General features: G+C 35.5%; 1 protein-coding gene across 3 annotated transcripts in view; it reads right to left on the bottom strand.

The window, feature by feature from the left end:
- Positions 1-10,718, bottom strand: part of LOC149074692 (uncharacterized) — a 63,211-nt gene extending 52,493 nt beyond the window's left edge. For all 3 annotated transcript variants that reach the window (XM_089245758.1, XM_089245760.1, XM_089245761.1), the window contains exon 1: positions 10,516-10,718. The gene's annotated coding sequence lies outside the window, so the exon portion shown is untranslated. The remainder of the gene's footprint in view (positions 1-10,515) is intronic.
- Between the last annotated feature and the right edge of the window lie 9,713 nt (positions 10,719-20,431).

Here is a 20,431-nt window from a genome sequence, read left to right as displayed (position 1 = left end):
ATCCCGTTGGTCTGCAAGGCGTGGAATGCCCTTCACGGGACTCCTTCGATTTGGGAAAAGGTTTTGGACACTGAATGGCATTACGACGAAATAGTGCGGTTGGGTGAGCGAGGACTTTTATCGTCCGTTCGAATGATCGACTACTCGAAGACTACGAGTTCAACCGGCCATGGAGGAACAGATTCGCGCGAGCCAGCGTTGGTAATCGTCGAGGGGAAGCCAAAGTTTCCAGAAGATTGTATCAATGGAAACCGCATTTCCCAGATGATTCATTACTGTCCTAAACTGAGAAACCTGCAGCTCTTTACTAACTGCGTATCCGAGGATTTGATGCGGACTTTGACCGAACACTGTCCCAATATTGAGAGACTGGAAGTGACATTTATAATAACGAAGCTTGCTGGGGAACCGATGCCAGGACATTTACTTGTCCCGTTTCTGAGCGTCCGCGGACAGAACTTGAAGACCTTGACCCTCAGCAATATTTTCTTTCGTGATGACGGCCTCCTTCTTTCGACGATTGCTCATCACTGCCACTCGCTGGAAGCGTTGAATTTTTCTCTTATCGCACTCACGGAGAAAGATGATCCCACCCCACTCCCAGATCATTTTCTAGTCCGAGCTCAGCTTACCATCGATGAACTGATGACCGGGTGCCCAAAACTGAGAAAAATGAGCATTCACTGCGTCGACATAGCTCTTTCGGAACTGAGACAGGATCACGACGGATTCAAAGACATGGTGGATTTCGGTGCTTACTACGTCAATTTCAATGGAATGGACTTGTTTTCGATATTGAAGAATGCTAAAAATCTGAAACACCTGGAGCTTATGCTTTGCCGAAACGTTGCGCTGAATTCCATTTCACTGATCCCGTCAGATAAACTGGAAAAGTTTGCACTCCTCTGTGAGGACCTGGATCAACCGATTCTGGAGATTCTCGAAGACAGCGTGAGCAAATGGAAACGCACGTTGACTAACATTTGCTTCGATGGCTTCGTACTCGACGTAACAACAGTTCTGGAAGCTTATCTACGTGGAAACCCGAATCCGAAACTCGAAAAAATATGTATCGCCCAAAATGAGGTCAACATTTCTGTTTTGAGGAAACTGGTGCGAACCTGCAAGAAACTCCGTTGCCTACGTTGGAATGAACTGCTCCTTCATAATCGTTGTGAAGTGGAAGCTTTCTGCTGGTCGCCAAGCTTTTACTACTTCTCGCGTAATTTGAATCGTCATATCGTTCGAATTACCTTCGTTCTACTTTGCATTTTGTGTTTGGCATGCGCGGTATTGTTTGTAGCAGTATTGCACCGTAATCTGTGACTTATCCCTTTCGCTGTTCGGTCCAAAATGTTTTGCTCAAGACTAATGAGAGAGACATGATGTGTCTTCGGGGGGTGGGGGGGGGGAAGGATCATACCACATAGTTATTATACAGCAAAATTAGTGAAATTAGATAATGACATCATAATCATATTTACGGGTCTAGGAAATTTGATTCATATTCATTAAATTCATCACATATGCACTACACACGTTCCGACGATGAAATTGTTCTACTCTTTTATTCATTTTCTTGTAAGTCAGTATCGATTCCACATTTTTAAAAGTCAATTAAAAAGGAAAATGACGTATTCGAAATACTAATTCTGATGTTATTAGGGTTTTGTGTCGATTTTCTTTGCGGGAAAATACATCTTTCAAAACATCAACTTCCGCGTGCGAAGAGATAACGAAAGCTGAGGAATGCGAGGGAAGCGAAAAGAAAATTGTTCATCTTTAAGATTGATCGAGGGGACAGATCTAAATTGAGATGGAAAGGGGAGGGGTCAAGGTTTGAGGGGATCCGTGAGTTTCAATGGAAACTTATGAGAGGATTTTTGATTTTTTTCTCAGCCCAATGTGTGAAGGGAAAGACTTTTTTTTTTCTTCTGGATGTTATGCCGAAGCGAGCTCGTAGTCTTCCTCGCAAACTGCATTCAAATATAACACTGCCATCAATTTTTATGAAATTTTAAACTATTTAACGAATTTATGGAATAACTCGTATGTATGTATCGCAGAGACGACTTTGCCGAGGAAAGGCAAAGAGTCCATCACTCTCTTTTTTTTAACCCAGGGGTTCTCAAACTTTTTCTACTCGAGGCGCTGCTTTCCCCCTATTCAATGCCTATCCTAAGCATCCCTAAGAAAAGCTCCCTAGAGCTTTTTAATGAGAAATATTTCCGAAAAACCTTTGTCAGGGTCACCGTTCCGTGGCATCCCTGACAAAGGTTGGAGGCACTGTTTGAGAACTCCTACTTTAACCCACAGGATCTCAATTTTTTATGTTCACTTGACTCCTTGTGCTGATGAAATGAACATCGCGGACCTCTTTGCAGGATTATATTCAGTATGAATTAATGTAAAAAGAATAAGTTAATTGGATTATGAGCTTAGATTTTAATCTGGATTATGCTGAATGAAAAGTCTAATTTTCTCCTCCGGGAATCGAACACTTTCTTGCAATCTGGTCACAAGCACGATATCCATATATGCACTACACTGCAGGAGACATGAAAATTCCTTCCTTACTTTCGGGTTCGATTCCCAAATGGGGATTACTTCACACACATCAACTACGGCCATATCTCTATACTACAATTTAGTGCCGTTAACGAGTTGGGTTGGAATGTCGGTGGTCGCCTCAAGCCCGTTAGGGAAAAATATCTTTTTACCTATATTCTTCCCCGGTTCGAACCTGGGACCTTACAGTCACATTGCCGGTGGTCGACGAGCATCTTACCACCACGCCACTCGGTGGAGACCAGTAGACTTTATGTCTTTCCGAGTTAGTATAACATTAATCTCAGCATAACATCTAGAAAAAGTGTTTCCTTCATGCATTAGGCTGAGAAAAAAAAAATCAAAAAACATCTCAATCTCGCTTATGCCACCACCTTTGAGTCATTTGCTGAAGTTAAGGGGGGGGGGGGGGAGTAGTACTATGTCTCTTCTTCAGCGCATCAGGCTACACAGCGTAAATAAGTATGGAATAGTCATGTCTCCTGTGGTGTATAGGGATAGTGCGCTTGCTCGGATTGCAACAGACCAGGTGCTTCATCCACCAATTTCAACATCACAATGAAACCTTATGTATGAGCACCAGTAACAGGAAAATTCAGAAATGCACTGTTAATACAAATACAAATACAACGCTACAACAGGCAAAATGCCCAACGAGGTGGCTGAGAAAAAGATGCCCATAAAAATATGGATGTCATATATTTCAAAAATGCAGCAACGCAATTAAAAATGCAATTAAAAGCAATACATACATGATAAAATATTATACAATGCCCATAAAGAATACATTAAGGTTGTCTTATTCTAAGTATGGAAAAGCTTCTCGATTTACCCCAACATGTTTATCGTATTTCTTTTTGAACGTGTCAATTGTGTTAGAATTTACTACCTCCGGGGGTAAGCTATTCCATTTATTAACAACCCTATTAGATAAAAATTCCCTGCGACACCATAACCTTGCATTGTCTCTCACCAATCGATACTGGTGTCCCCTTGTAAAAGCAGTCGATTGGCGGTGTACTAAAAGTTCATGGTCCATCCTATCCATCCCATTGAAAATTTTGAACACTTCGATCGTATCTCCTCGATCTAATCGTACACCCTGCATTCTATAGGACTCTGATTTGTATATTTTCAGTGATTTTTTTCGTGCAGTGCCCTCTATCGACAAACATTTCAACTGATTTTTTTACCGTGAAAAAAAATATCCCTTTTCGTGAGAATCCCAGTTTCTTTAATATTTATGAATTTTAAACCTATTTACGAATTTATGGGACACCCTGTACAAAAATATTTTGCCTCTGTGCGGACGTCGTGTTGCAGTCGCATAGTGAGGAACGAGGTTCGAGGTTCGAACCTCGTTGGCGGCTGATGTTGGTTTCCTGCGGTTTCTCAATTTCGAGGTCAAAGGGTGTATCATTTGAAAAAGTTTATCCACAGAGAGCAGGCTGACCTTTAACATGATACTTACATAATATAAAACTGAAGCATTTAAAATCTTTACTTCAAAATATAGAAGACTGATGGCAGCACCAGATAGAACATGAAGCAAACACAACTCTGACATCATAAATATGTTAGACGCCACATACACACTCAGAACAGACATTCCGGAATTTACCGACTCATTAAAAATTCAGCAAAGGAATGTGTACGAGGTGCACATGTACGGTTAAGTACCGTAAACTGGGGTGACTGGCGGGGTTGCTTGCAAAGACAATCAAATTTTTTATTTCAGATTATGCCATAGCCACTGTAAATGGAATAGAGAGTTGGTTTCAAGTCCAGCCACTAGAGTGAGCCTCAATGACTGAAAATGGCGCCTAAACCTCTCATAATTATCCCGGCATTTTTTTTTTTCTATCCTACTTTTATTATAACCCGTGTTTTAAAAAGTTCCACGAAAACATTGAAAAACTTTGTTTACAGTGCTTAGTGGTTACATCTTACTGTCTTGATAAAAGCTTTCTTTGATAAGTATGCTTATTGTTTCAACCACAGATGATAAGTAATCTAATTAAATCAATTTGTTTAGTACTGTTTGTTTTATTAGTGAAATGTTTAATACTCAAGGGGGATGACTTGAGGACAATATTTTATATTTCTGCAGATACACACATTAATACAGATACCACGAACATGTAAGAAAATGTGAGGGCCCCAGGCTCTATAGAAATTATACAGAAGACCAGATTAACTTATTTGAGAGATTAGCACGGAAACAATCTTCGACCAGGCAGATTTACAAGACGTAAAAGAATAATTCCTTGCATTTATATTTGCGATAAAAACAAAATTTACGTATTTATACTTTTTTTTTTTTAATTAGTCTCTAATTATTTCCAGTTGAGTGAGATGGCACCATAAGATTCGAAAAGCGAAATATCGAGGCAATAGAGTAGTTACCCTTCAGATGACTTGAGTGGGTACGACTTCGCATTAATTTCTCTTTATTATAATAAACTACAATACAATTATCCTTGCACATAAACAAACAACTTAAATTTTCCTCTCTCTTGAAAAATATTATTTTATGAGGAAGACACACAAAATGTGCAAAAAGTGTCCAAAATCTGTACCCAAGTCACCCTAGTTTACGGTACCTAACGAAGTATTCGAGAGGCTTTTCTTCCTTTTTTTAAATCTTCCGACTCTGATCTAACCCTTTCAAACCCGAGCATTCATTTTTTTGGAATTTTTTTATGATGTTTTGCATTTTTGATACTCAAAAAAATTCATTAAAAACAAAAATATCAACAAATCTTTATTTTTTTTTTAATTTTTTTTTTTTTTTTTTGTGAAAAATAATCCACTTCGTTCAAATTTTTTTCAGTACATTCATATTCATATGAAAAATTGTTTTCAGAGTTTTATTGATAAATTTTATGCAATAAATCACTCTTTTCCCGGAGGCACTTTCTCCTGGAAGCCATTTTAAAAAACCCCCCGAACCTGAAAGTTCAACTTTAAGTGTGTCCTCATATGATAGCTCCAAAGTTCATATTCACCGTATTTCTAACTCAAAACTTACACAATTATTATGCCTTAAAGTCAGAGCTTAACTCTCTGAGGTCAAAAGAAAAAAAATTCCACATTTAGGAAAAGTAATCCACTCATTTGTCTTAAAAGTGCTGACGACAGTTATAGTTGGGATTTCGATTGCAGAGCGAAACGGTGTTTCTTCCTACAATGCGGTCCGGATGACCCAAAAGGTCAGACACTCGAGTTTTATTTTTATGTATAGACGATGCGGGCGCAGCCAGAAATAATTGTGGAACGAAAACGTTTCCCCACAAAAATTTTTCAAATGCTGAAAAATATTTAATGTTTTAAAAAATTCTCTCGAAGCCATATTTTCTTCTCGTGGCCCCCTATTTTACCCAGCCCCCCCCCCATTCTCATTCAAGAGAGAGAGAGAGAGACCCTTTCTACTTGTTGAATTGAATTAAATCAAAACCAAAATTGAATTAAATAATGAACAAAAATTTTATAAATAAGATTGATCTCTGGAACCCTGTACACCTTCGGGGTACAGGGTATTAGATCTGTGCAAAATACGGGACGATCCAATGAATAAATCGACCCTCTCGACGCTTCACCCTGGATCCCCATTCCTACCCCTGGGGGCTAGAGCTCGGTGAGCGCACTTCATGTGAGGGACGGGTTATAGATGGTCGTCTCAACATCACGGGCCTCCGAGCAAAGTCGTGGGGCCTCTATTCTTAGCTGGAAGTAAACGCTTACATATTTACACAAGTACTTACATCCGGAATCATATTATGAGATCTCATCGAGTAGGCCCCCAATATGAGACTCGAGTCATGCCTACATGGACTCCCATGGGCAAAGATGCCCCTGGTTCTGTAACCTGGATTTTGAGAGTAGTCATATTTTTTTCTCACGATATTTCGCTTGAAAGCAGCATTTCTTCACAGCTCTCTGTGGGCCCCTTCCACCACTTATCATGAATCCCCTTTCATATGATTTCCATCCGTGGCCCCCCTGGGATATCCCAAAATCGCAGGGGGCATATGACCCCTTCCTATAGCCCCCACGGATTCCTTGCCACGCGTTCACCTGCGTAATCATCATGAAAATAATGATTGTCTTAAATCGAAAGACTTCTTTTCAATTACTCAGTAAGCACATACTAATATCCTTGAATCGACTCGACCCAACTCAAATTCGACGACAACGTGACTGGAAGCCACGAAGCAGACTTTGCACTTGAGAAACAATGGTGTAAGGTGATATATACAACGTAGTCCAGCTTTCACTTTCTTTGAGCAACCAGAAGCCCGAAGTATGATTCAGGGATTGTCAGCTATGATTATTCTCTATTCCATCTATTCCTCACTTAACTTCAGGAAATAACCTTCAGGTGGGACGGTAGAGAGAGTAAGATGGCTTTTTCTAAATAAATTTTTTCTAAGCCTAATATAAATCAAGGACCTCTGAGTTCGAGTCTAGGTGGAGAGTAGATGACTTACTTTTCTTTCGAAATTCTCCCCAGCATAATATCCAGGAAAATGTCTAATTCCTTGACATATTGGGCTGAGAGAAAAAAAAGCTGTCTGACTCTCTCCACCGTCCTACCCGAGGGCCCTTTCCTGAAGTTAAGAAAGACTATTAATGTGCGTGAAATAAGGAAGGCCGAGTCGTGTCTCCAGTGGCGTATAATAACCGTGCTTGCTCGGTTTATTAGAGGACCTGGGTTCGGGTCCCGGCACAAGTGATTCTCATTTCCGTATTCACCTCGGCATAATATCCATAAAAATGGATTGTTGATTACTCAAATTCCTTGAGATTATTTTGTTCAAGAACTCAAATTTCATTTTCCATTTGTTGAAGAAAGCGTGACAACTCTGAATTTGGCTACCATTTCTAATATATTAATGCAGTTAAGCTTCTACAATGATAAATAAGGAATTATCCAATTATAAAATAACAAACAAACAAATGAACAAACAAACGGTAACTGTGCATAGGCCTTATTCACTTAAAAAGGTCATGGCATAGATCAAGTATCCTTCAACCTTTTTACAACTGAGGATCGGTAAAAGAGTTTGAAAAATTTGTCGGGCAGACAAAGCTTGGAAAATAAATTTGGGGGGCCCGAAAAAAAAAAATGGGCCAAATAATTTGCAAAGCGGTGAAAAATGAATAAATGCAGAGAAAAGATTCCCGGACTGGCAAAAAGTGAATACCGTAAATAGGAGAAATAATTTGTGGACCGGCAAAAAAATTAATAAATGGGAGAAATGATTTGCAAGCCGGCAAAAAATTAATACATCACATAAAAAATTCACGAACCGACAAAAGATGGAAGAAATGGTTTGCAGACCAGCAAAAAAATAATTGGAAATAATTTACAGACCGGCAAAAAAATTAATGGAATAAATTATTCGCAGACCCGCTGACGGCTGACAGAATAAAAACTAGGATAGAGACTACGATATTTAAAGTAAATCTAAAGTTTTTTAGCGGCATTATGAATATTGGGTGAAGTGCTTTGTGGAGCGACTGGAAATTCCCACGGACCGGCACCAGTCCGAGGACCAGCGGTTGAAAAACACTGGCATAGACTGTTTTCATTGATGGCAGAATAGCCACAGTGTTGACAGTAAGAAATTTCAGAACATCCGATTTACAAAGTTATAATGAAAACATTAAACCTTGAAAATTTTTAAAATAAATTTCAGCGATTTTTATGATATAGGGAAGCATTTTTTGTAAGAAATGAACGCGTTTTTTTTTTTTCATAGAAGCGTACAGAACATGAGATGTTTTTCATTGTGAAAAACAATTTTCAAAATAGCTAAATTTTTGATCAACAGGTGACGTTTCAGTTTTGTATTTTTAGTTTTGGTGTCGTGTAGCTGGACTCAAACGAATAATACAGGGCAGCTGGTTTTAGTTTTCCCGTCGAAACCCAATTCTACGAATAAAAAAAACCTTACATTTACTTTTGTTAAATAGGAGAAAATCTTTACATCGGGATTGGGATTAACATCAAATATGTCTACAGAAAAGTCTAAAAAAAATTGTTAAATCATAGTTCGTTGTATCGGGGGTTGGACTGTATATAGTGTCAAAACTTAGTAGAAATCATAACTGTTCCGCCAATACTTGAAACACCCTTTCCTTTTTGCGCATTTCTCCGGAAACCTCGTCATCGTTCTGTGAATAATTTTGATTTACCGATTTTTGATGATTTCATGCCTTTTGTATCACACGGTATACTTCCTGATGACTTATTTCTTCAAAAACGAGAAGAAATAAAAAAAAATAAAAGAAGAAAATTTTGAGAAATTCATAACAAAATTCCCTTTATGAATTAAGCTGTAAATCAATTTTTATTTTCATCACAATCAAAATTTGAATAGGAATTTGATTTACCCTTTTTATATATATATATATAAAATTTTTATATTTTATTCTTTTCAGCATTATTCCACGAAATTCGGAAAGATATGAAGTATATTTGTAAAAATGAATCAGAGTATAACTTTTTTGAACTTAAAAAAATAAAATAACAGAAGAAAACTTATTTAACTGAAGATTTTTTTAAATTATTATTTTATTGTTATATTATTATTTGTTTATTAGTCAAGATTCAGATAGCTAACTAGATTTATGAGAAAAAGAAATCCAAAAATAGTTATTTCCGTATTTATTTTATGAAAATATTTGTTCTGATATTTAATTTAAAAAAAAGCAAAAAAAATTAATGGTTATCAATTAGATAAAAAATAAATTTTTGTCATTTAAACTTTCGATGTATCTGCTATTACTTTTCTCTCTTCTTTTTGTCTTTTGTGAAAATACATTACATACACACATTCTATCTGGTAATAAATTTCTGAAATGGAAAAAATATTTTTGTGCAAAATATTGCTGCTATGGAATACTGTGTCAAGTCAATAAAATTGGTTCTTTCAAAAAATAACTGTCAGAACAAACTCACTTTTAATATAATAATTTAATTTTTTTAGTGTAATTTAAGACATACGCATTTCATTAATAAAATTTTCATAGTTTTAAAGTAACATAGTTTTCAGTAACACCATATTATTTTTGTAATTCATTAAAATCTCGTAATGAAGATAAATCTTGATTGTAATATGAATTATGTAATGATTTTGAAACTATTTAAAAAACGGCAAAAACAATGTTCCACACACACACGCATATTCCTTAAATACATTGGCCGAAAAATAAATCTGAATATACTATTTAAAATATACTATTCCACATAGAAATTAATTTTCTAAATTGTGTATTCATAACTAAAACCTATAAGGAAATGCACGCCTTCATTGTACATAATACTATATCTCGTATATTAATTTCTATTGTAAATTTTATATATTTTGTTTAAGTCGAACTATTTCCTTTTATAAATACACAAAGAAGTCTCTTCCAATTTCCAATAGCATCGATATACGTATCATTCGTTATAGCATAAATATTCAATAATTGATCATTTGATCAATAATAACTACTCAATATTCGGAAGGACTGAAAAATATATGGTTTATTTCCTTGAATATTATAAAGAAATAATGATTCAAAAAATAATGTTTTCTTGAATTATTTTCTTCCTCTCTCTTAAAGTAAATAGTGTATAACCATTATTTTTAAATGGTATTCATATAAATGAAAGGACGAAAAATCTAGGATCTAATGTAATATAAAATATAATTTAAAAAATAATGTTGATATCTGGATTCTTCTTTTCACATGATGTTATATAAAAAAATCTTCCGAGTAAATATATGAAAGATTCAAAGTTTACGCGAGCAATGAATGAATAATTTTTCCTAAAGTTTGAAAATGTATCTTGGGAGAAGAGATAAAATTTCACGTCAAACACAAACACATAAATTACCGATTTTCTGTATCAAGAAAATCACAAAATCACAAGAAAAAATATACATTACTCACTGGCTGATGAAACGAAGAGTTTTTAGGGTATTTTATAGTTGATCCGGTTTTTCAGATGGCGTTGAAATCATGACTGTCGAAAAACAATCTCAACTTGATTGCTACAAAACAGTTGTTTTTTTTTTTTTTGTTTTTTTATTTCCAAGTTCCCGTCCACGAGGTTCTCGCGACAAGTCGGTTTGTTATTCCCTTTCGGTTTTTGGACCGTTATAGTCACGGAACGAGGACCAACACGCCACCATGGGGGCACTTGCGCAGCATCACGCCGCTTAATCACCTCCCGTTTAATAATATCGTCGTATCTTGCGACGAGTTAAATCGTAGCGTCTACGAGCTCAATCGTTAGCGCTGGATTTGTTTTTTTTTCCCGAGGTCTACTAGGTATATAAATGAATGAACTCCACTGGCTCAGAATAACATACGTGAATGACTGCATTCAATGAGAATTGAATGACTTTCTTTTGTTTTCGTCAATTGAGGAGCAAGTTCATGGTTCTAATCCAATGATCACCGATAAATGACCAGGAAAGTTATATTTAGGAGATGGGAAAACGAAGAATTCACTGTAGCATTTTAAGATAATGAAATAACGCGATTAATATCATTCCATAGAAACGTTGTCATTTACAGTTAGTATCAGAGTTCAGCGATCACGAACAACTAGGCCATTTAGGTCAATGAATACTGATCTTCCCAAGTTTGGCCACCTTGGGAATGAGATTTAAATATTAATTATCTCACGGCAATCTTGCCAAATCTCGAGGCATTTCAATAACAATGTCGAATGTTGTTATACACACTGATCGAGAATCACAGCAGTCCAACTAGGTTCCATATAATTTTACGCTGGGGCCAAGGCGCATTCTGTGGGAATCACCGTCTTTAGCCATGAAAACAAATCCTGATTATGTGGCTTTAAGTTATAAATTCGTTGGTTAGGATTACATAATGCCACTTTTTTTATATGTTCCTCTGTTTTTTGTTTCTTCTCCTCTTTCCCATCCCTTTAAATGGCATTGACAAGATATCTCACCTCCTTAACGGCTTTTTATTTTAGCACTGACAACCCAGATATTTTATGAAGGGGATTTCATAACGGAACACTTTTCCCTATACGTCTCACTCCAGCGCCTGCTAAAACTGCTTATCAAAAACATATGCCATTTTATAGTGTTTAGTGATTTCTGCTGTACCGCTTGGAGAGTTAATAAAACCACGTTTAAGGTCAGTCGTCCACTGAAAGCTACCACGAGCGAGAAAAAGTCGTGTTTATACGTAGGACTACTCTACAGCATTATTGCGCATACACGCTACTTGTTTTTTTTTTTTTTTCGCAGGAGCTTCCAGTGGACGACCGGCTTATAATGTCGAATGATTGAAAAAAGTAGTGCACCCAAAAACATTTTACGTATACACGCAATTAAATGCAAAAATAAATTTTCAATTGATATACCCCCCCCCTTCATTAGAGAATTTTCCATTTAAAATAAACACTATGATGAAATTTCATTCATTTCTTCTTTCTCACGCTTTTTTTCGGTCACTTCGAAACAGCAATATAAAAAATCCATACGTGAATGAAGTAAAATGTACAAGTTCTTTTGCTGTTATATTTGTTAACTTTTGTAAAAAACAAAACAAAAAAATAAATATTAATATACTTGGGAAAAATCGAGGTAACTTACGAAAAATATCGCAAATTCACGAAAAAATTGGTAAGCGTTTGATGTGGTTGTGTAACCCCTGGCAACTTACTTGTCTCTTTTTTTTACTGCTTCCTGCAGCGACATTAACTTGGAGAATGAGTGAGTAGGTCTGTGGCAATGCCTCTCCAGACATCGAAATTCCTGGAAAAGAAAAGCAAAGAGGAAAAAAAAAAGCTTTTAAAAATCCTCTTTGGGCTTCAGAAACATTTTCCAAAGAGGCTAGTTTGAAGGACGAACTCATGCTTATACGCCACACTGACCTATATATTATTTCTTTCTATTAAAGGTAGGTAATTCGCGGGCGGAGCCGTAACATAATCAACTGGAGACTTTACGTTTTAGAAAATTTCATTTGGACGTACAGTATAAGAAAAAAAAATTTTTTTTTACTGGGGTTTTGCGAAAGTGAAAAAAAAAGACATGGCTTGGGTATAATATTATTGTATATAATATTTTTTTTGAAGCGAATACAAATTAATTGAATCGTGTTTTTTCAATGGAATGGTTCGATATATACAAAAAAAAACACAACAACGGAGTTAAGATATGATAAAAATTTTCATAATAAAAACATTTTAATATTATGCTTCTGCTCCAACAGTTTCATCAAAAAAATATATTTTCCTTTCAACCTCGAAAACATATTTTTTGCGTTCATAAATCGATGAAATTAATTTTTTTCTTTGCACATGAATTCTTCTATCACTTATGCATATTTTTTATTTCTTCCGTTAGTTATTTTTTTATATTTATGATTTTAATATAGGTATTATTTTTTTAAATCTATTAATCTATTCTATTGTTTTAACATTTTCTTTTTAATTATTATATTTCAATGACTTATTTAAATTTAAATGATTATTATTCTATTATTTCAGGTTTTTTTGAATAATCGTCACTTTTTTTTGTATTTATTATAGCCTATATTAAAATTTTTTTTAGTTTTTTATAATTTCTCCATTTTTGTTTATTTTACTTTCAGCTACATTTGAATTACTTCACATTTATTTCATTGGCTGCACATTGAATGATTTATTTTTGCAATGAAAAGAAATCAGAGTAAAATAAGTTAGAATATATAATTCTTCAACATTTTAAAATAAATAAGAAAACACAGTAACAGTAATAAAAAAAAAGAAAAAAGAATAACGCAAAAGTACTTTAATAACAAAGAAAAAAAAATTGCAATTAAAATTGAATGAACTTTCAATTTTTTTCTTAATTAAATTTGTTTTTTTATCGCTTTTCACTTTATTTTGTCTCATACTGTATTTTTCCAACATTTCTTTTTAACGTATTTTCTTTTATTTATTTATTTTTTTTTATAACCATGACCCTTTTTTTGCTGCTCTTTTATTTAGAGAGATTTCAGAACACCCAATGTTTTTTTTTAAAATCTTTTATCTTTTCATCATTTTTTTCATACCTCTTTCATGCAATTGCCACTTCAACAGAAAGTGGTATTTCGGTTTCTCTGTATACATAGTGTTTAAAAATAGTTTGATTAAATTTCTTTTTTCAGAAGTCTAACAAGAATTGAAGCTAAAAAAAACTAGATGTCGTTACAACTGCTCTAGCAAATTTTCAGCTGTACTTTTAGTCTTGGCCGTGTGGGTAACGTAATGAAATCCGTGTTGTGGACTCAAAAAAATGTTCAATAACCAGAAAATTTCTGATTCTCGATACCGTAGTCATAATCAGCAGCCGAAGTAGGTTATCATACTTATACAGTTTATTAAATCGTGACAACATGATCCAGTGGCAAAACCTATGGGACAACTCTACTAAAGGTCGTGCTACATATTTCTTATACCCGAAGGTAAGCTGTAGCAGGATTAAAGGCAACTTTTATGTTAACCAGATACTCACCGAACACAGCGCTTTTGGTTATTATCAAGGGTGGAGACACCAGAAAGATGACTCATGTGTATTTTGTGTTAAAGGTGTACAAGAAGAAGACATTACATGTACGATTGCCGTTACTGGAAAAGTGAAAGAGAGAGAATCATACCTCCGGATAAAAGAAATCTCGGCACATTAACTCTTTTAAGAAACAAGGAAATTTATGAATTTTACCTAAGAGTCGTCAGAAAATCAATGGAGATATATCTCGAATATTGGTACGGAATAGTGAAGGTGGAGAAGGAAAAAAAAAAGGAGAAGAGAACTTTTCCTAGCTATACTGCGTACAATGTGTGAATACTGAATTTTGTGACATTTTGATTTAAAGTTTTATATTTTTAAGTTTATCCCATAAGATTGTGGGCATATATTTCGTATTTATTTTTACAGAGCGAATTTGTTGTTTTGCATAGTGTATAATCTTTCTTTTCTTTATGAAACCCTAAAATCTGAGGGGATTATTATTATTTTTTATTTATTTTATTATTTTTATTTAATTATTTTTCCTCGCGAACAGGCTGTTCGCTTTGATGGTGTTTCTGTAACTGTCTAGAAGCTTATGTGATCTTTCGTATCTTTAATATTGTTTCCGGTGATTTGTTAATAGTAAGCTCCGGGATATTTCGTTTCAAATTAGTAGCAATTAAGATACCCCCCGGACTTTAAAATTTTGATCAATATTTTGTCGAAGCCCTGATTCGCATGTTCCCCCATCCTTTGTTATTTATTTTTATTTATTAACTTATTTTGTTTATTGTTGTGCGATTGATTTTGATATAATTTTACTTTTTTATTTGTTGTTTTTCGATATAGAGTTGGAGAAGTAAACGGAAAAGGGGAGGGAATGGAATGAATAGGTAGCTAAATAACCAAAAAAAAATTATTTTTAGACATCTGTGAGAAAATTTGACTCTTTGTGCTGAGAGGGATTGATTGAAATGTTGAACTTCAGGACCCGCTGTATGCCTCTAGGGGCGGGACAGCAATATATATGATTGATTGATACTTATACAGTACCCACCGCTAATAAAATAAGCCACTTTATAAAATAAATCGCTAGAACGAAATTAAATCAATACCAATCATATTATAAAATTTCCGTTCAATAAAATCAAGCCGCCACTTTACAAAATCAAAAGCATTTTTGAAATGAATTTCATCTGCTAAAAAAAACAGTGAAACTCGAAAGAAAATTCAAACTAGTCTTATTTTTGACATCTGGAATTTGTTTTCGAATATTTTTTTACAATTTTAAGAAAAAGAAAAAGAAAGGTTATGAACGATTAGAATATATAGTGACGAAAGAAACCGGGAACTAGAAAATGGGGGATTTCTACTTGTAACTCAAGTACACCCCTGGTCTACCACTGTTATGGACAATTTATAACAGTAAAGAGGAGACTAAAACGTCGAAGAAAAAAAATCCGTAAATCAGAAATCTTGAAATCAAAGGAGAACCGACCAGATAGAGCTATTTAAAAATTTTTTAATGATATCGAGAAAATAATGACAGACTCAGCCAAAGAGACTAATTCAAGTCGTCAAGAAAATGTAAGGCATACTTTTCTTGAGAACCTCCTGTATAAAAATTATACATTGCATGTGTTAGTTTTAATTAATTAGTAAAAACCTATTTATTAATAAAGTTGGGAATTCATCTGAATAGAGCACATAATATTTTTAATTTAGAGTTTTTGTTTAAAAATATATATTTTTAATTTTAGTTTTGATTTGCCGGTGGGCGCGGTAGCCCTGTCGATAAGATACTCGCCTAAAGAACCAAAGGATGTTTAGAGGTGTCGCGAGTTCGATACCTGGTTCGTCCTTGTCAGAAAACTTTCCTGAGACAGGGGTACAACAAAAAAATTGCTACCGCGGGGAGTCCTCCATCGAGGGGTTAGCGCACCAACCTCTCGATGAGTATAAAAAACAAGCCTGCCGTTCGGAATCGGCAATAAATTGTAGGTCCCGGTCTAATTAGCCCTCGTGTGCAGAAAATGACCGTGGTGCGACAAAAATGATCAAATGATTTGTCGGTTATAAAAATCAGCCACTTAGTGAAATAAAAATTGTCTGGATAAAAGCGATTTTTATAAGTGGCGGCGACTGTACTCATGATTGACTTCACAAGACAAAACGGCAGTAAGTTCTCAGTGGTCGTTGACCGGTTTTGTGAATGGTGAGGAACAAAAAGAAAAAAAAAAACTTTTAGAGTTAGTTTAGAACACTTGAAGAGAGAGATCACTCGATTTCACCAAAATCCTCCCTCATATCCCTCGAAACAGATTATTAGGAAGATAAACACGTTTGCATTACATATGCAATAAACATGTCAAACACATGTCATGCATACAACATATTTTTTATGCAAAGCAATGAGACACGCCAGTTATTTTTGAAATTCACACAAAACACATTATTTAAGGAAATTTTTATCTAAAAATAAATTATTCGAAGCGAAGAAAATCCACCTAATGCAAAATAGGCACTACATTCTGTGAATAAATCCACATTAGCAACAAATTTATTTTATTTTTTGAAATAGAAAAAACAATTCGTATATGAACTACAAACGTGTAAATTCTTTTCAAAGCCATAGAAACAATAAAATTTCTTGGTGAGAGATAAATATTTTTTTCCAAGCAACCATAACTATTTATATCAAAGCAATACTACATCAGAGATATAAGATGTTATGTAACAAACACTATTTTTATATACTTTATATTAATCTTAATTTTTCTAGAAGATTGTGCGAAAATAAATCTTTCTATATCAAATACATTGCAGTGTTACATCCAGTTCCGTATAGAATTTTTTTTGAATCAAAAAGTGAACTTAGCTAAATGATAAAACGTTAAATAAAGTGGGAGAGAAAATAAAACACAATTATGTTAATGAGTAATGAACATATGAATTATAACTGAACTATACACGAACAGGTAAGAATTTTATATGTTATAAATTCATTCTAGATTCTTCAAAGAGAAAAAAAATCGTTTAAGTGTTAAGTGCTCATTTAAAATTACAATTAAATGAATTGGTAAATTTAACCGAAACTATAAAGGAAGCAAACACGAAGAAATTAACTACCACAAATGACAATTGCCCCACTGACCCATGTCATCACCGATCGGTGGTCCAATCTCATCCTCTTCGATGGGCAACATTTTCATGCCATCTACATCAAGAGTCATCGATTCTGGTGGATCTGGGTCACGAGGACGAATCGGGTTATTGGTCAGCTTATCACCGCAAATGTCATCGCCGTATCCATTTGTATTTGACGTACGACGGGACTCCCAAGGGATGCTGTTGAACCTCGAAGCGATTGGCTGCTGAGTTGTGCCAACTTCAGAGTGGCAAAAACAGATCAAGGGTAGTCCTCTATATAAAACGTTCTCGTAACAGTATTTCAATGAGATATCATTATTCTGGGACTTTGAACACAAAAAAGATTCACACCAACTTTTCACGGTGACATGAACGCGACCGTAATCATCATAAATATTTCCACTTGAACACAAGGTACCAAAGGACATTCCGGATGATGTCCAGATGCTTAAAACTCTAGTACCTGGTTCTAATATACCGTAAAGAACCAAATCTTGGAGGGTTGGCAAAGCTTGTGCGCTGTTATTGAGCAGGTTTTTAGTTGCAAGAGGATTTGATTCCTTTATTGGCAACTTCGATTTCTTTGAGCTGCATTTATTCTGTGCATTAGAAATAGTAGTCGTTTCGTGGCGAAATATGTCTTCATTAAGCGCAGGAGTGTGGATTTTTCTGGTTGAACTTTTTGGCAAGAGGCTTTTCATTGCTCGTCCTCGTTTTTTCTTCGACTTCGTTACATTTCTTTCAAGTGATATTTCTTTTTTGCGCATCTTCCCTGTGATGTTGGGAACTTTATTCTTCTTGATCACAGGTGACTTATGACCTGTGATAAAATGGTTGTTCCCTGACGAATGTTCCTTATCTTGTTTTTCATGGTTATGAAGTTGCTCAGTAGTAGGAGTTTCCAATGACAACGAAAAAGATTTTTCGGTGGCCAAACATCGCATTTCAGGCTTTTCACTCTGATAAAGTTGTGTTGATAAGGAAGGAGTCAGAGACATGCTTGAGGTTTGGGAATTATCCCTGAGACCAGACGTAGAATTTTCAATGCCTATAGATGAATTAGGCATTATTTTGGCAAAGCTATCAGTAACAACTGGATGGTTGTTTGAAATTGCATCACAATGCTGTACCATAGAAATATCTTGGATATGCATTTTTTCTATATCTATATTGAGAGCAGTTGCACTAGATGCACAGGTAAATTCTCTAGATGGACAGGTAAATTCGCAATCAGAATATACTTTTGTCGATTGAGATGCAACATAGTTTTCACATGCTTCTCTGTAAGGTTCTTCGACATTTTTCAACTCGGAATATTGAGGACGTATTTCCCTATCGGTATCAATCCCCGAGAGAATGTCCTTAGTGGAAACGATTCCTGCAGTGAATGTAGATAAAATCTCTTCAATTTCAGTTGCATTCAGTTCGAAGAAACCTTCGTGACCTGCCAGAAGCTCTTCCTCATATTGGGCACAAGTACTTGGCGAAATGAAGTTTTCGCGACAATTGGGTGGTCCGTAATCTGTAGGTTCTTTGGCGTTATTATTTGCGTATTCGAATGTACAATGGGGAACTTGAGGTTCGTTGACTTTCGGCGAGCGAATTTGGCCTAAAGAAGCAACGATTTCAGAATTCGGCATTTCTTGAGCAGGTTCGATGTATGAGTCTCTGCTATGATTTTGTGTTTCTTGTCCAGCATCGAATTCATTCTCACGAGCATTATGTGTCACGATTATAACTTCAGGCCTTGTCTCGCTCTTTCCTTTGTCATTTTCATCGACTGATTCTGTATCTGAAGGACAAGCTCCAGATCTCTGACTAGAGCAATGTACGCCCATATGTTCCTCCGAAGATGCTACCAATTTCGCTCGTTGTTTATTTTTATCCGTATCGATTTGCATTTGACTCCCGTAAGAGGGATGAGTCGTCTGAGGAAGTACAGTCTGAGAGGAAGGAAAAATGAACGCATAACTATTGTATTCGGTGTCATTTCTACTGTCGACTGCATCTAAATCACAGGTAGAAAGAGATCGCGTATCCTGATCGGATTCGGTAGGGGAATTTCTTTGTTCACTAACAAATTCTTCAAGTGGCAAATCATCTCTTTCATCAATTTTGTAATGTTTAGCATTTTCAAAAAAATTATTCCCGTCGATGTATTTACGTTTTCGGCTCCTAATTCTCTCTACAACTCTAGATTTTACAAGTTTCGCTTCTTTGACGAGATCTGAATGTAGATCCTTAACAGCGATGAAATAGTTACATTTGGCGAATTGCAGAAAATGCAAGCAGTCGTTTCCGAAATGGTCGTTTTCTTCGAGTTTCGTCAAATCCGCTGCAAAATAACCCAATGTCTCTTCAGCTCGAACCACTTTATCAATATCAACAGGTTCGCGCCTGAGGTTGTCTTGAACTTTCTTCAACTTGAGGTGAATTGAGCGTAAGATGTCAAATGGCCCGATGAGTAATTTTTCTAATTGTTTATATTCTTTGGATTGTAGACGCTTATTTGATATCATTTCAGAATGTATACAGCAGCGATGCCAACTTCCTCTGCCGTTTTTCTTACCACGAGAGATACGATTGGCAGTTATGACTGTCGTTTTTCCTTTGCAGGATCTCCAAAGCCCACCACGGACGTTTTGTTCACGTTCAACATTCATGAAACGTACTGTTTTTTTCCGATTTTTCATTAGTTCTTTTTGACGAGAGGTCAAATTTTCTGGTTTTGAAATCGGGCTGGAACATATTTGGACATCATCACCACTATCATCGCTTATCTTCATCTCAGTATCAACTGGATTCGTGTTCGGCTGATCCAAGCTCAAGAAGTCATTGAAACATTTTTGAAAATCACTGTGACTAGTTTCACTCTGAATAGCAGGTAGCGAGTTGATTTGATTTGAGTTTGAAATAACATAATATCTCTTCTTTGCATCATCACCGACTGTCTTTATCTGAATGCGAATTGGCAACGTATTTGACGTATACGTGCAACGGAGTACATCAGAACTGTTTTGGATGTTCATGCTATCACAAAGTGCTTTCTTCTCGGTACTTCTTCTTGGAAATGTATATAGTTGTTCCGTGCTGAAAAGTGCGCTAGATGTTTTCCCATTGTTGTCGTTTTGAACTCGAGTGATGCGTCGAGTGCGAAGGTCCGAGATATTTTGTTTGTCCGGGCTATGAACGGA

Source organism: Pholcus phalangioides, unplaced genomic scaffold (assembly GCF_987345545.1).
Source record: "Pholcus phalangioides strain wild (caught in Gottingen) unplaced genomic scaffold, Ppha-v1.0 ptg000016l_1, whole genome shotgun sequence".
NCBI lineage: Eukaryota > Metazoa > Arthropoda > Arachnida > Araneae > Pholcidae > Pholcus > Pholcus phalangioides.
Note: the sequence above shows the minus strand (reverse complement) of the source record. Positions and strands in the feature narration are given on the sequence as shown.